The following is a 14,342-nucleotide window of genomic DNA, read 5'->3' as shown; positions in this document are numbered from 1 at the left end:
GCGCGCTCTCTCTCTCTCTCTCTCTCTCTCTCTCTCTCTCTCTCTCGCTTTCTATCTTGCTCTCTCATGCTCAAAATGGACCTCACAGAAAAGCGCGCGCGCTTCTGTTTTATGCCAAGTCTTACTATTTGTGAGTGCATGTGTGTATGTGTGTGGGCAGTTGCTGATGTTGTTGTTGCTGTTGGCGCTTCTGTATATGTATGTATGTACGTATTCCGGCCGGCCGTTAGCACATTATGTGCTTTTGGCTTTTGCACATGTATTTTATGTGCTGGCTGCTGTCGCCACTGCTGCGCTGTTATTTATGGCATTTAGCCCCAAGACCACCCACCCACCCACCACTCACTCAAATTGCTTATGTGTGTGTATGTGTGTGCGTGTGTATCTATATGTACTTACAGTTGGCATGTTTATGTGTGTTGGCGTGTGGCATGCTTTAATCTTTTGCCGACCAATTTTGTACAATTTAAATTTGCCCGTTGTGTGCATGGCAACAGACTCTTATTTCAGTTGCCTTGCGTCAATTTTTGTTGGATTTAAGCTTTCAATTTTCAACTCGTCTCGCTTTTACTGACCCACGCTCGCAACACCAGCTCACACACCCCTCCCCACACCCTCCTCTCACCCAACGTGTTGATGATGTTGTGCCAGGTCGTATTTTTCGGCATTTTCATTTAAAGTTGAATTCAGTTTATGTATTCTTTTTACATTTTGCATAAAGGAGGTAAAGTCGAGTTGGTGCAGAAATAAATGTCTTATTATAACGAACTAACAGTGTTGATTAACAGCAATAAGATATAGAGCTCGGATACATAGCTTTATTTAATGAACACAATAGATGTACATATGGATGTACAGAGACATAATCTCTGGAGCTGTTACATATCTTGCCAAAATAACCTATTTTAGGGTAAAAAGCTATCGACAAAACTTTTCCTTTGTATTCATTTATTCTTCTAAATCTAAAGTTTTTGACTGAATCAGCTAAATGAATAACCCGCCTAGAAGCGAGCGTTAAACTCGACTCGCACACATATGTAAATGAATGATGTATGCGTAGCCCAGCCTTAACATTTATCGCTTAACCGCACACGCCCACATGCCGCCTTATACATATGTATGTATTTATATATTTATTAATCTTTCTTTAAATTTTGTAATGGGCTTAACTTTAAGGAAGGTTTCTTACTGCACTGAGAAGCTTTTTAAATTTTCAATAAATCATAAAAGAAGAAAAACTGAAAATTGCGGGCGTATTTTCTTTTTTCTTCTGTGGCTCTTTTCAAAACTGTTTTATGCAATGAAAATGATATGATTGGACAAATTGAAAAGGAAATATGATAGATTTTTCACTCTGAATTTCAATGGGTTTTGGGAATAACAGAAAATGTAATTAGAGATTTAACAGGCCCAACATACGATAGTCGAAATATTAATACCAATATACTTTATGAAACTTTATACCCAACGCAAATCATGTAATATTATTCACTTGATAAACTATTGGTACAACAATATATGTATTTCCGTTCTTAAGATAAAGGTTTCACTTTTAAAAGCCATTAACTTTACGCTATCTTTTTTAAGTTTTATAAGTATCTAGCGTCTATTCACTTGATTAATTTGTGTACTTATTGCAATTACAATAATTACATATTTCCGTTCTTAACATGAACCAGATCACACGCACACACATCTCTTCGCTTTAGCATCTCGAACTCAACTCTTCCGATTATCGCATGCTCCATTTAACATTCCTTCTGTTACTTAACAGACGTTTAACATTTTATTGGAGTTACACGCTCTCGGCGATATCTCTTTCTGACAGAGTTGCCAGCCCTACAAATACATATAGTAGTTGAAGTATTGGGAAACATTTCACTAAAGAATAAAAAAACTGCTTATTTTTTTAAAATATAGATACTTATATATGTAACATATACTTAACAGTATTTAACTGTTAACCCCCCCACCCTTTAAATTGTCTGGGTAAGCCTTTGTGATATGTTATTTGGATTTCTGCTCTTTCCTCTCTCTCTCTCTCTCTCTCTCTCTCTCTCTCTCTTGCTCCCTTTTTGTCCCCAAACCACGCCAATCGGGTTCCTCCGACCCAACAGTAGCTTCTCCCAACTTGCTGATAAATTAAACGCGATTACAAAAATAACAGAAAGCAACTTTGCTGCAGGCACACGCCCCATTTTGTCAGCACGCTATTAACACCGTTAAACTGTAACTACAATGTCGGGGTACATGGCTTAACCTGTGTCTTCCAGCGTTTCGGGGTGTGGCTGCAGCAGGCTACCCTCGCGAGGATCGTGCCAAACAAAAGGAAGAGCAATAAACGGTCGTCGCGTGCTTGGATGTCATGAATTTAACAGCCGACAAAGTTTGACAGGACGAGAAGTGCCCGTAAATTCGTCCCCCCCTCTCTCGCACGTGAAATGTAACATGAATAACATGGCAAAAATGTCCTTAAACTTTTAGCAGTCAGTTTCGCATTGACAACTATTTTTTTTGCGGTTTTTTTTTTTCGGGGCGTCGTCATTTATTCGATTCACATTTTGCGCTGCTGACAAGCCCTTTTTTCGCGCTGCGACTTTCATTAATGCGATAAAAATAATGCGATAATAAATGGTGGGCAACACGCGGCAAGTTATTGCACTCTTGTTCAGCCGCTCTCTCTCTCTCTCTCTCTCTCTCTCTCTCTCTCGCTCGCTCTCTCGCTCGCTCAGCAACAGCTGTTTGGCGCTGGCTTAAGAAAGTTGCACCGAAAGTTCAATTGCCTTGCGCCGGCCTCGACATCGACTGCGCTGCCCACATTTGCATTATTTATGCACACATTAACAGTAAGTAACGACGACTGCGACAGCGACGGCGACAGCGACAGCGACAGCGACGTCGACTGCGGCATTGAATGCTTTGCTGTTTGCTTCATTTCCATTTTGCATATGTTGCGTAATTTCCGTTGCCAAAAGCATTGTAAAAGCGAGTGTAAGATAAAGAGAAGAACGAGAGAGAGAGAGAGAGAGCGCGTTGAGCAGGAGTGGTAAATCAGCTCATGGATGATTGTTGTAGGTCAGATCCAAGAGCTGAAGCTAAAAAGTCAGTAGAAGTAGTAGAAGAACATAAGTCAAATATTTTCCGATTCCCAACACTTAACATGAATCTATTCGCCATTCTTTTGGCATTTGCAACAGTTCCCATGACCTCCAAGCAAATAAGGTTATTGCAATCAATTTGAAACGGTCAATTACGGTAAATACTCGTGTAATTACCGTTAATATACCCAATGAATTACTCATAAGCAGGAACTTTTACACAATTTGCAACAAAGGAGTAGGCTACATTTCTTCTAGAACAATTCATATTCAAATTATATATAATTCTCAAATTATATCAATTACCAGGTGCGTTTTTTCTTTATTGAACCTACGAGACTTTCGTAAAACAAAAAAATCCCCTTTCGAAAATTACTCGAGTGAGTCGAGCTCGACTCGACTCTATTATTAGCACACACAAGCGTTAATTGCTAACTTTCCCATTTGTAATCTTGTATTACAGAAATAGCAACAAAACATCAATAATCAAGTGAAATTTTCGTAATTAACTTTTTCCCATTACAAAGTTTTTTTTTTTTTTTTATATGAAAATAGCCTGTAAAAGTTTAAACACTTTGTAAAATGTTTGCAAAGAATATATTTTTGGATTTTTACCGCAATATCGATTATTGTTAACTTTATAATTCTTATAATTTTCTATTTACAAATATGTAAGGTTTTATAAAATGTTAATCAATGTGTAACAATTAAAAAAGGGCGTCTCGTAGTCTACCTTAACTACAAGTTGAGGTTATGTTTAACAGATCCAGTTATATCGTATAGAAAAGTAAATGGTATAAGTATTCGAAGTATTTGTGTGTTGTTGTTGTATTGTGATTATTGTTTATAACTGTAGCCAATTGTTATTCCTCAATGAATTTGCAATGCAATGAGCTTTTGTATAACTAAACAGTTGCCAAGTTCTCGCCAAAATATGACGAATACGTGAGGCGGAAGTAAATACGGAACAAGGTGTTATACGGAAGAACAATTTCGGGGATTTCCCCAGGGGATATCGTGAATGAAAAAGGTGCACAATAAAATGGTTTTCGCTAAAATGTACAAAAGAAGTGCCAAGTACTCATTAAATAACCTTTAGTTATACTCAAATACATATATATTATAATTGACATTAGCTTCAGTTGGCGCCAATCTCATTGATTAGGAACACTTCCGTAAAAGATAATCGTAGCACTTGGCCAATTGTTATGGAATTCAATTAATTGTTATCAGCGAGAATAGAATACTTTTAAGCGTGCCGTCTTTGCGATAGTAGCTCGTTAAAATGAATTAAATTTTAAATGAAAATTGTTTAAAGTTTAATTGAAATTCATTTTTATTGGTTTCCTAACACTGGAAACACAACTAAGCCAAAATGAAAACAATGTTCCCACACAAAAATACTAACTTAAATAAAAAATACAAAAAAATACCAATCTCTAATTACGTAGAAAAATACCAGCATATGTTGGCATGCGTGTATAATTAAAATCTGTGTCAAATAAACTTTGCATGTTCATGGCAAATTTGCGCAATGCCATTTTGTTGACATTTTTGTTGTTGTTGTTTCGTTTTATGTCTCATTTTGCCGTACGAGGCGGCGATTGACCCGTTTTTAACGGACCTCCGCATGAATCACAAAGCGGTACCAAGTTCAGACGAAAAAGAAATGTGCAAATAAAACTGCAATAAAATGCATTTATGAATGTCTATGTATGCGTACACTTATATATTTTTGTGGCTGTATATGTATGTGTGTATGTATTGTACATAGGCGGCGCCTGTGTGCGTGCGATTCTGAGAAATGAAATGCGAAAAAGCGTGGAACAAGTGAAACAGCAATGGCAACAGTTGTTTTTGTTTTTATTATTATTTTTATTTTTGTTACTGTTTGTTGTGGGTTTATAATTACACCGGCTTGTAACTGTAAATTGTAAGTGACGATTACAGCACACACATGCTCACACACATGTACATACATATGCAAAAATAGACAGCAACATTTGATTAGACAGGCAAGCGCAAGCGAGACAGCAATAGAGGAAGCAAAAATTTTAGCTGCACTTTAATTGAAATGCTCGGGCCGGGCCAGCGAAAGACAAATAAACCAGAGAAAAACATGCACAAGCAATAACAAATTCAAATAAAGCAGATGCGAGCATAGGTGTGTGTGTGTGCTTGTGTGCGTGTGTGCTTATCCGCCAGACAGGTTGTGTTATTTGAAAGTGCCGAAGAGCGGGCAATGAGACAGACAGAGGTAAAACCAAACTCAAACTCCAACTTCAAATCGAAATTATTAAATTGCAGACGCGCCGCTGCGTATGTATTAATATGTGTATGCATGTGTGTCTGTGCATGCGTGTCTGTGTGGGTTAGACAGAGAGCGGGTGTGTGTGGAAAGCGAACGAAAGAGTCACGCACACCGACAAACGATGAACGACGAAACAACAGACAAAAGCTAAAAACGTCTGACTGAGTCCGCGCGCAGTCGTCGAACGAGTTGAAGTGGAGTTGCTGGGGAAAAAAAGAGCTAAAAAGAAGAACGCCAAACAAAAACGTGAGCGCATGTATCACTATGTATGTGTGTGTCTGTCTGTCTGTCTGTCTGTGTGCGCGCGTGTGTGTGTGTGTGTGTGTGATAAAGGTCGTTGGCCATGCGGCGACGTTAAAGCAAAAGCAACATCACGTTGGCAGAGAATAAACGCGACGGCGACGTATTTAGCCTAAGGGCATAAAATGTGTTGCAGGTTTCTGTTGGCCAACACTGGTCTTATTGTAGACTATGACTACAAGTTTATTTTAACTCACAAAATACACATGCACACATGCACACATGCATATGTATATATGTATGTATGCATGCACATGTGCCTCTCTATATATAGGCGGCGGCCTCAACAGTTTTTAGTTGCATTTCAAAGGCTGAAAACACGTTTTGTGCATGGACCGCATCAAATAAATAGACAAAACGAACAAAGTTGAGGGCAAATGTGGGCGATTGTACATTTGTGTGTGTGTGTGTGTTGCTCTCTCTCTCTCTCTCTCTCTCTCTCTCTCTCTCTCTCTCTTTGCGTGTGTGTGTGTGCATCGATAATGTTGTTGTTGTTCTGTTGCCTTAAAGGCCGTTATCATGTGCATGTGCCGCATGCTGCTGTCAGTCAGTCAATGCGACAAGTTTAGTGGGCTTTAAAATTGACAAAGCGACAACGAGCTCTGTTAAACACCTACGAATACTCTATAAATGCACAGGAAATTGACGAGTCGTGAGATATAAGATGATGAATATCTAATAATTTACTTAAATAAAAGTGAAATAATTGAGTCACAATCAGTTTTATTTATTTTAAATCATATTTAAAGCATACGAAAGTTTGTAAAATTGTAATTTTTTTAAAATTAAAATTAACATAAAAAAAAGGCAAAATTTAATGAGTTATTGTAAGCTAGAAAATAACTTGCAAATCCAGCTGAAGTGCATTCACATACCTTAATATATATATATAGAGACATATTTATATAAATAAATATGTAAACATATGCCTAGCCGAGGTTCCAAGATACTCATTAATAATAATTAACTTATCAAAAATCAGCTTGCTCTTTGGGCTGTTAATCCATTAGTTAGTCAGTCAATCGATCCGACATTAGAATAACATGTGGAAAGCTTTTGTTTTCAGTTTAAAACAATCTGCTTTTCATCATCTTTTAGCCAATCTCTTATTATTTTCAACAATAGAATTACTAATATTACTTTGGCATAGAAACTGGTTGAGGGGCTTTTCGGGGTCAAACAACGGTCTTAACGATCTCAAAAGGATGATCTCATGCAAAGCTTAACGCAAATCTAAACTATTATGTACAACAAAAGTTCAATGCAATGATATTTGTGAGGTGTTGACCTTTGGCTTGAGGTAAAGCGCATCATTATTCCAACAAATGAACGTATCTATATGTATATAACTGTATTGTATCAACAACCTTCCATTTGTTGTGTATTTCATAACGTGAATATTAACTTAAAACGTCTGTGACACAGCGATAACTACGTCTAGAACTAGTTATACTACATACATATATGTAGTTACATACATACATGCACACACAAATACATACAAACATTTAACTGTTTGTCTTTGTTGTCATTTCCTTATTTAACGTGACACTTGTAGAAATTGCATTGAAAATGAGAAGACAACGCTGATTGCGCTCTTCTCTCTCTCTCTATTTCTTTCTCTTGCTCTCGCTCCCTCTCTGTCTATCTAAGTGAAAATGAACACCTGCACACAGTTGTTGTTGTTGGGGCGGTTTGCCTCCTTTTTTTTGTTGTTGTTATTTTCTTATTTGTTTTTGTTTGTTGTGGCGTACGTGCCTCTTCACTCACTCAATGCAGTTATGCAGCTGTTACGTCGTCTATGCTCATAGACACACACACACACACACACTAACAGACACGCAATGGCGAACACCTGTCAAACGCATACTGGCGCACTGTAGAGCGGCAACAAGAAAAAAAAAACGCTCTAATGCCTTTTATCCATCCATCCCGCTTGCACGGAGACCGCCATCAACAGCAGCAGCAGCAGCAGCAGCAGCTGCTTTATGTTTCATTTTCACATTGTTCCTGTGCATATACCGCTTCTTCTAATGTTGCTGTGTCACGTTCTTCATATAAAAATGTTCAAAATTCTGATTGGATATTATGAGCACACATACATGCCTTTATGCGTGACTGTGTGTGTGTGTGTGTGTGTGTGCATGTGCTTGCTATAGCCAGCGCTGCCAACTGTCTGCAATTAATGGTGTGTGCGCCGTTGCCATATTTCACGGGCTTACTCACGCAATAGCTTCAATTGAAACAGGTTTGTTTTTTGTTCATTTTTGTTCAGACACAGCTGGGAGCGAGGAAGAGAGCGCGATCATGATCCATTATCGTCATATCTTTTTGGCTTTGCCTTTCATTGTGTTTCACTTGTTGTTGTCTCTCTGGGTTTTCGGCCTGGCATTCTTTGTTAAATATGTTCACTGACCTTTGCCGAAATTTCGAGTTTTTGTTTGCTTATTTTTGTTCTTCTCATTTCTTATTTCGAAACTCGACTTCGACTAAAAAGCGTTACATTCGTTCAGACATACATACATATACATACATATTTTATCGTATTTTATTGCTGCCATATTTGTTTTCGTTTAATCATTCACTATGAAAAAACAACTGTGAAAAGGCAACAGGAGAAGCGTGCGGCACGCAAATGACCTTCAACTTGATTTTTAATTAAGTTCAGTTCAATGAACTGAAACTGTCAACAACTCGTCACAGACTTTTTCTTGTGTGTTTCAATTTTTATATTCCAATGTTATTTATTCTCTTTCACATTATTCATTTCTATCGTATACGTTTACCGCAAAAAAACACTTGAATTTTATGTTCTTTGCGATGTGTGAATCTATTTTTAGCATATATGTATATATATATATATGTATGTATGTATGTATGTGGGTATCTTTTACGATGGCGCGACGTAAACGATATATTTGTTATCCATTTTGATGGGCGAATTAAATGGACAAGCTGCCTGAACAAGAATAAAGTTATGCGACGTTGCCAAATTTCATTTCAAAAAAGGATGATAACTACTTAGTAAAATTACACAATCTCTGCAGAAACCATGCTCTACCGTAAATATATTATCAAAAAAACGTCTAACCATTCGTTAAGAATAAAAGTGTTTAAAAGATGTAATAAAAATAAGGATAAAGATAAAGATAAAGATACATATGTTTCTCTATTAACGATAGGTTAAGACAGATAGAAAAATATTCAATAAGCGTGCTTTAACTTGGCTTCAAATAAATTGTTTTTTAACCTAATATACATATATTTTTTTATTAACCCATAATTTTCATTGATTAAATTTGATCAATTTGAAGGGCATAGTTGCCATATTTCACTTTGATGGCAACTCCTATGAATGTTTTTGCACAGCTTAAAGCTTTCATCATGTTCAGCTCCCATATTCTATCTAACCTAACTGTTCGTTGTATGTGTCAGCCATAATTTTTGCTATTTAATCGGGTTTTCTCAAGCTACTCTTTAGTCAGGTCTCGTACTTTATTGCTGCTCGTTTCACATAAATTTCAGCGTTTTTTTTCTTTTCTTTCGTTTCATCTTCATTTCTTTTCATCTCTCACAAAAATAACAAATTTTTTCAATTTGCATTTCAACCATATTTTATCCGCCCTTTTCGGTCATTTCTTTTTTCTGCTCTCTCCGTCCCCGTCCCTACCCACCACCCACCGCCCACCGCCCACTGACAGGCGGCCAACAGCGTTAGATAAATTTTATTACCAGCTACCATTGCCACTTACCCGGAAATGCTTGTCGCACCCTTTCCACACAAATAAGCAAGTAAACACACACACACACACACACACACACACTCAAGCACACACACTCACACGCATGCACATAAACTGTGGCAACCCTCTGGGGATATGCAGGCTTTTTCTTCATGGGTGTTATTATTATTCGTGTTCTTGCGCCCGGCTGGCAACCCTTGCGGCAGGTTCTTTCGTACTCACCAAAATTGTTGCATGTCAACTCACCCGCACACCACACCAGAACACACCACACCACACCACACTATGCATAGTTTTTATTTACTTTTTTTTTTTTCCATATAAATTTCAACAGCAAGTAGCTTGGGCAACCCTGACAGGCGAAGGAAAATCCGTTAGCAGGAAGGATGTTTCAATTTCTATTTTGTTTTATTTCTCTCTTCCTGTTTTTATCGGTCGTTTGTGTGTGTGTGTGTGTCCGTGTGTGCAAATGACAGAAACCTCCCCAATTCCCCAGCTCTCTACGTGCTCTCCCATGATTTGCGCTTAGAAAAAATACAGCTGTGAAAATTGGCAACGTCGCATTGCTCTCTGTTTTGCTTCTGTTATCGTTGCTAGCCTTTTGCTTCTCGAATTGAACTGTTTTTCTAGCGATTTCTTTTGCTACCTACTCTTCAAATTTGCAGGACATTTTATTTATTTAAGACTCTCCTTTGAGCTAAGCTCCAAATTGTTTTGCCTCAATTGTTGTTGCTGTTGTTGTTGTTGTTGTTCTTGTTGTTGTTTTTCATTGTCGAGCAGTTTGTTTTTGTGATGTATTTTATATGTCGAGCTGATTGTGTTTATTGTTTGGGCACGTTACGTGACTATTGGACGACACGTACTGTAGCGACCTGTACAGTAAACTCTGAATAAATGCTACCCAGGCCTCGTATGCAAGCTAAATAGTGGGCGTGGCATTAAATATATTGAAAAGAGAACAATGAGGCAAAGGATTTCAAAATGAGAGTAAAAACAAAAAAGATTGCATTTTATTGATAGAAAAATTGGAAAAAAATAGAATATACAATCGTGCAAATTATAATTATAGATGAAAAATAGTAACAATAATGAAAGTAAAGATATTAAATAAAATATGCAATAAGAACATTATCCAAAATCTTAACTTTGATTTTAATTTGAATATTTTGTACGCAACATTTCAGTTCTGCTATTAATTTTTATACCAAAAAAAAAAATACCTTAATTCAGAGTCAATGTTAATATTTTATTTTACCCATATACAAAGTATTTCAACTTAAGTATATATACTCTCGTTCAGTAACCGTTCAACAGTTGAGTCGATATAGTCTCTCAGTTTTAATATTTGCCGGGGTCCATTTTCTCATGGAAAGGCTAGATCGGACCCCTATATAGCATATAAGAATGAACGGTAGAAAATGATGTTCCCTTATAAAAAACTTGTTTGTTTATCAAGATATTTATGTATCTTGACCAAACTCGTCATTATCATATATATCATTGAGCTGCCACAGGAACGTTCGATAGAAAATCAATTACCTGTATGAAGAACATATTTATTTTGGAATCCTCTCTATATAGGTCACGTCTTATTCCAAGGGTATTTGGAGCCTCTCAGTCTTCATAAATTATCCGATCTAATCTTACCACTCCTTTAAAAAGCTTGAATAAAACTATTTTTTTTTTTCACACTAAAATGATGAGTTAATTAATTAGTTACTCTCTAGTTTTTACGATAATGTTCAATGCTTACAAGATCTAACTTCAACTATTTGACATGGAATTGACCTTTTCGCATTGTGACACCTTAAATATACTCTTATTTCATTTTCGTTTTGCATATTTAAACGTTCTGAAAGGCGCGGGCGTTGCGTTTTAATTACTGACCTATTTTCCTGGCTGCTAAACGTTTCATTCATTGCACTAGCTTGCGGCGCTGTTGCCAAACTTCACAGGCAAAGCTTTAAAGCGCCAAACGATTTAAAGAGCGGCTCCCGAGTGTTTCTTTGTGTTTATATATTATGTGCTAGAAAGTAAATATGCTTTATGTACGCTGTGTACATGCAATTATGCAAATTTATATAAACATAACCTACTAACTAAGCACGCTATTGAAATAAATGCAGCTCCGGTTAACAGTACTCTTGCTTCCTCCAGCTGGCGCACTCGCTCGTTCTATCTCTCCCTCTCTCTCTCTCGCACACACACACACACACACACACACATGTACATAGCAAAAATAGTTGACCTCATTTTTTAGGACTGTGCACAATTTTACTGCAACTTTTTTTTCTCTCTTGCATTCACTGGAGCGCCGCCTGGCGGGCGTTTGTTGCCGCTGTGCTCCCCCCACTCCTCTATTGCCAGCACAATCGAGCTGCGCTCATTTTGCATGCATGCATTTGGCAACTCTGTCGCTCTTTTGCTGACGTTGCAGATGGCTTCAAGGCGGGCAAAGTGAGTGGTGGGTGGGAGAAGTGGAGGTGCGGAGGCGGGGGCGTTAGGTGGTGTCCTACATTTTGGGCTTTGTTTTGTTTTGAGCCTTCAGAAAATGCAGGCAGGTGGCGCAGATGCCGTCATTGAGGAAATGCACTTTCTGCCTCTTCCTGCCCCCTGCCAGCTGCTTGATAGTTGTTGTTGTTGTTGCCACATTTCATTCAAAATAACAAACAGAAGATTTTTTCCATTTGACTGCTCGCTGTTGCTGCTTTTCACATTTTTTCCACGTCCTTGTGCCAAATACAACAACAAGCCGCCTGAGCATGCAGAAGGAGGTTGAAAATGCGGCAAAAATCGATAAAGCAATTAATGCAAAAGTGGCTGGCAACCCCCACAACAACAGCAGCAACCCTGCGTACAAAAATAAACAGCCACCCACCCATCTACCTACCAAGGGCCCAACCCAACCCAAGCCAAGCCAACCCGACTGCTTTGTATTCTTTTTCCCCGTTTGCGTCTATCCACTCTTCTCTGCACTCTGCTGTTTGTTATTTGTTTTTTCTTTTGTTTCTTTCTTTTTGTGCCGTGTTTATTACTTTCTTGTTGTTTTTGTTGCTGCAACCCTCGCTTGTCGACAGCGCCGTCCGTGGCGTTGCCATGCGGGCCGAGTTTCGTTGGGTGGGCAGCAGCGTGCATAAGAGCGAACGAGATGGCAATAGCATGGGTGCTGCTTAAGCGCGTGCTTTACTTTAATGAAAATATGCTGTACGCGTGCTGCATGTGTGTGTGTGTGTGTGTGTGTGTGTAAGTGTTTCGGATGACTTTAATGTATTTCAATTCATAATGTTTTGTTTCCCTAACTTCAGACCTTTGCTGCTGGCCCCTCAAGTGATATTATCGCGAATTTTCATGGGAAAATAGCTTTTATTTGAATTCACAAAAATGTATATTTTGTTTGTAGCATGCTTTTAAATTTAAGCAGCTTGAAAACTTCATTTGCCGCTTGTTGGCCATAGAAAATGGAAGAAGTTAATGCAATACGAATTTTTCAAATGGAAGTAATAATGCATTTTCCTGCTCTATATGTTATAACTGTGTTTTTTAGACCATTTGTAGAGCTTTTTAGAGGATATTATTATTGTAATGCATCGAAGACATCTTCGAATCCATTTAAGTATATATATTCTTGTTCTGCATCAACTGATTTATATATCCATATCCGTCTTGACATTTTCCTTGGAAACTAGTTTCGTCTTTCTGTAAGAGGTAGTACATATATCGGAACTGGCCAGAACGGACCACTATATATTTTTTATTTAAATTATAAGTCTTACTATGGTCCTTATATATAGGCCATATCTTATCGGATTACTATATATATATATATATATATACCATAGACTCTCAGCAAGAATCGTATGAAAAAATATTAATTTTTTTCTGGCATATTTTGGTTTTTCAATACGATCTTAAGATCTTAACATTGCTCCTCAAATAACTGCGGGCCAACTTTTTACAAGGATTTCGTTTTTTCTTTGCAGAAATGGGAAATGTGTGAAAAATTCAATAAGATAGTAACATAATTTCACTGTTTCCAAATGGAACTCCATATGCTTCATATTTCAACATATATAACATATGAAATTTCTGCACAGCATAAACAATTTTGTGCAATTTCTCTTTGTCCGTAATTCGTTTTGCAATGCACCCATTTGGGGATTATTGCTTTGGTTTTAGTTGCCTGTCTACCAACAATATTGATTAACTTTTTGCTCCGTTTTAACAACAAAATCCCTGGCAACATTCATCCTGCGCAAGCTGTCAGAGCTGCCTCAAACTTAAAGTAGATATAAAGCCCCAAGTTCTTACACTTTATTGTTGTTGTTGTTGTTGCTGTTGTGGCTGCCACTGCAAGTGACAAGTCAAATTTCCCGGGCTACCCCCTCGACGTAAAAGCCAATATGAGAAAAGTTTTTGTTGGCCATTTCATGTGTGTGTGTGTGTGTGTGTGTGTGTGTGTGTGTGTGTGTGTGTGTGTGTGAGTGTGTGTTGCCCAGCAGGAGGCTCCTTTCGGCCAAATGCCATAAACGATATTGGCCCGCACATTTTTTGGCAACGTGCCCAAAGTAACTGTCAAACATGTGAGCGAAGATTCTTATAGAAACCTATACGGAAACTCAGTCAGCACCTTGGCTATGTATGTAATCACTTTTTAATGAATTTCGCTTTCTTCTTAGATAGATCTCTCGATTATTTGATTTGAAACAATCGATTGATTGGTTTATACAAAAATTCATTGATTCAAATGCTTAAAATACTGAGGAAAATACTCAAAAAAGAACATTACAAATCTATATCATATAAAATAAAAAAAAAAAAGAGAAATAAGATCAGAGTACGATATTTTCTGAAATATCTAACAAATAATGCTCGTTATAGCCTGATTCCACT

Source organism: Drosophila novamexicana, unplaced genomic scaffold (assembly GCF_003285875.2).
Source record: "Drosophila novamexicana strain 15010-1031.04,08,12 unplaced genomic scaffold, DnovRS2.1 tig00000870-arrow-arrow-pilon, whole genome shotgun sequence".
NCBI classification, from domain to species: Eukaryota; Metazoa; Arthropoda; class Insecta; order Diptera; family Drosophilidae; genus Drosophila; species Drosophila novamexicana.
This window is presented reverse-complemented; position numbering follows the sequence as displayed.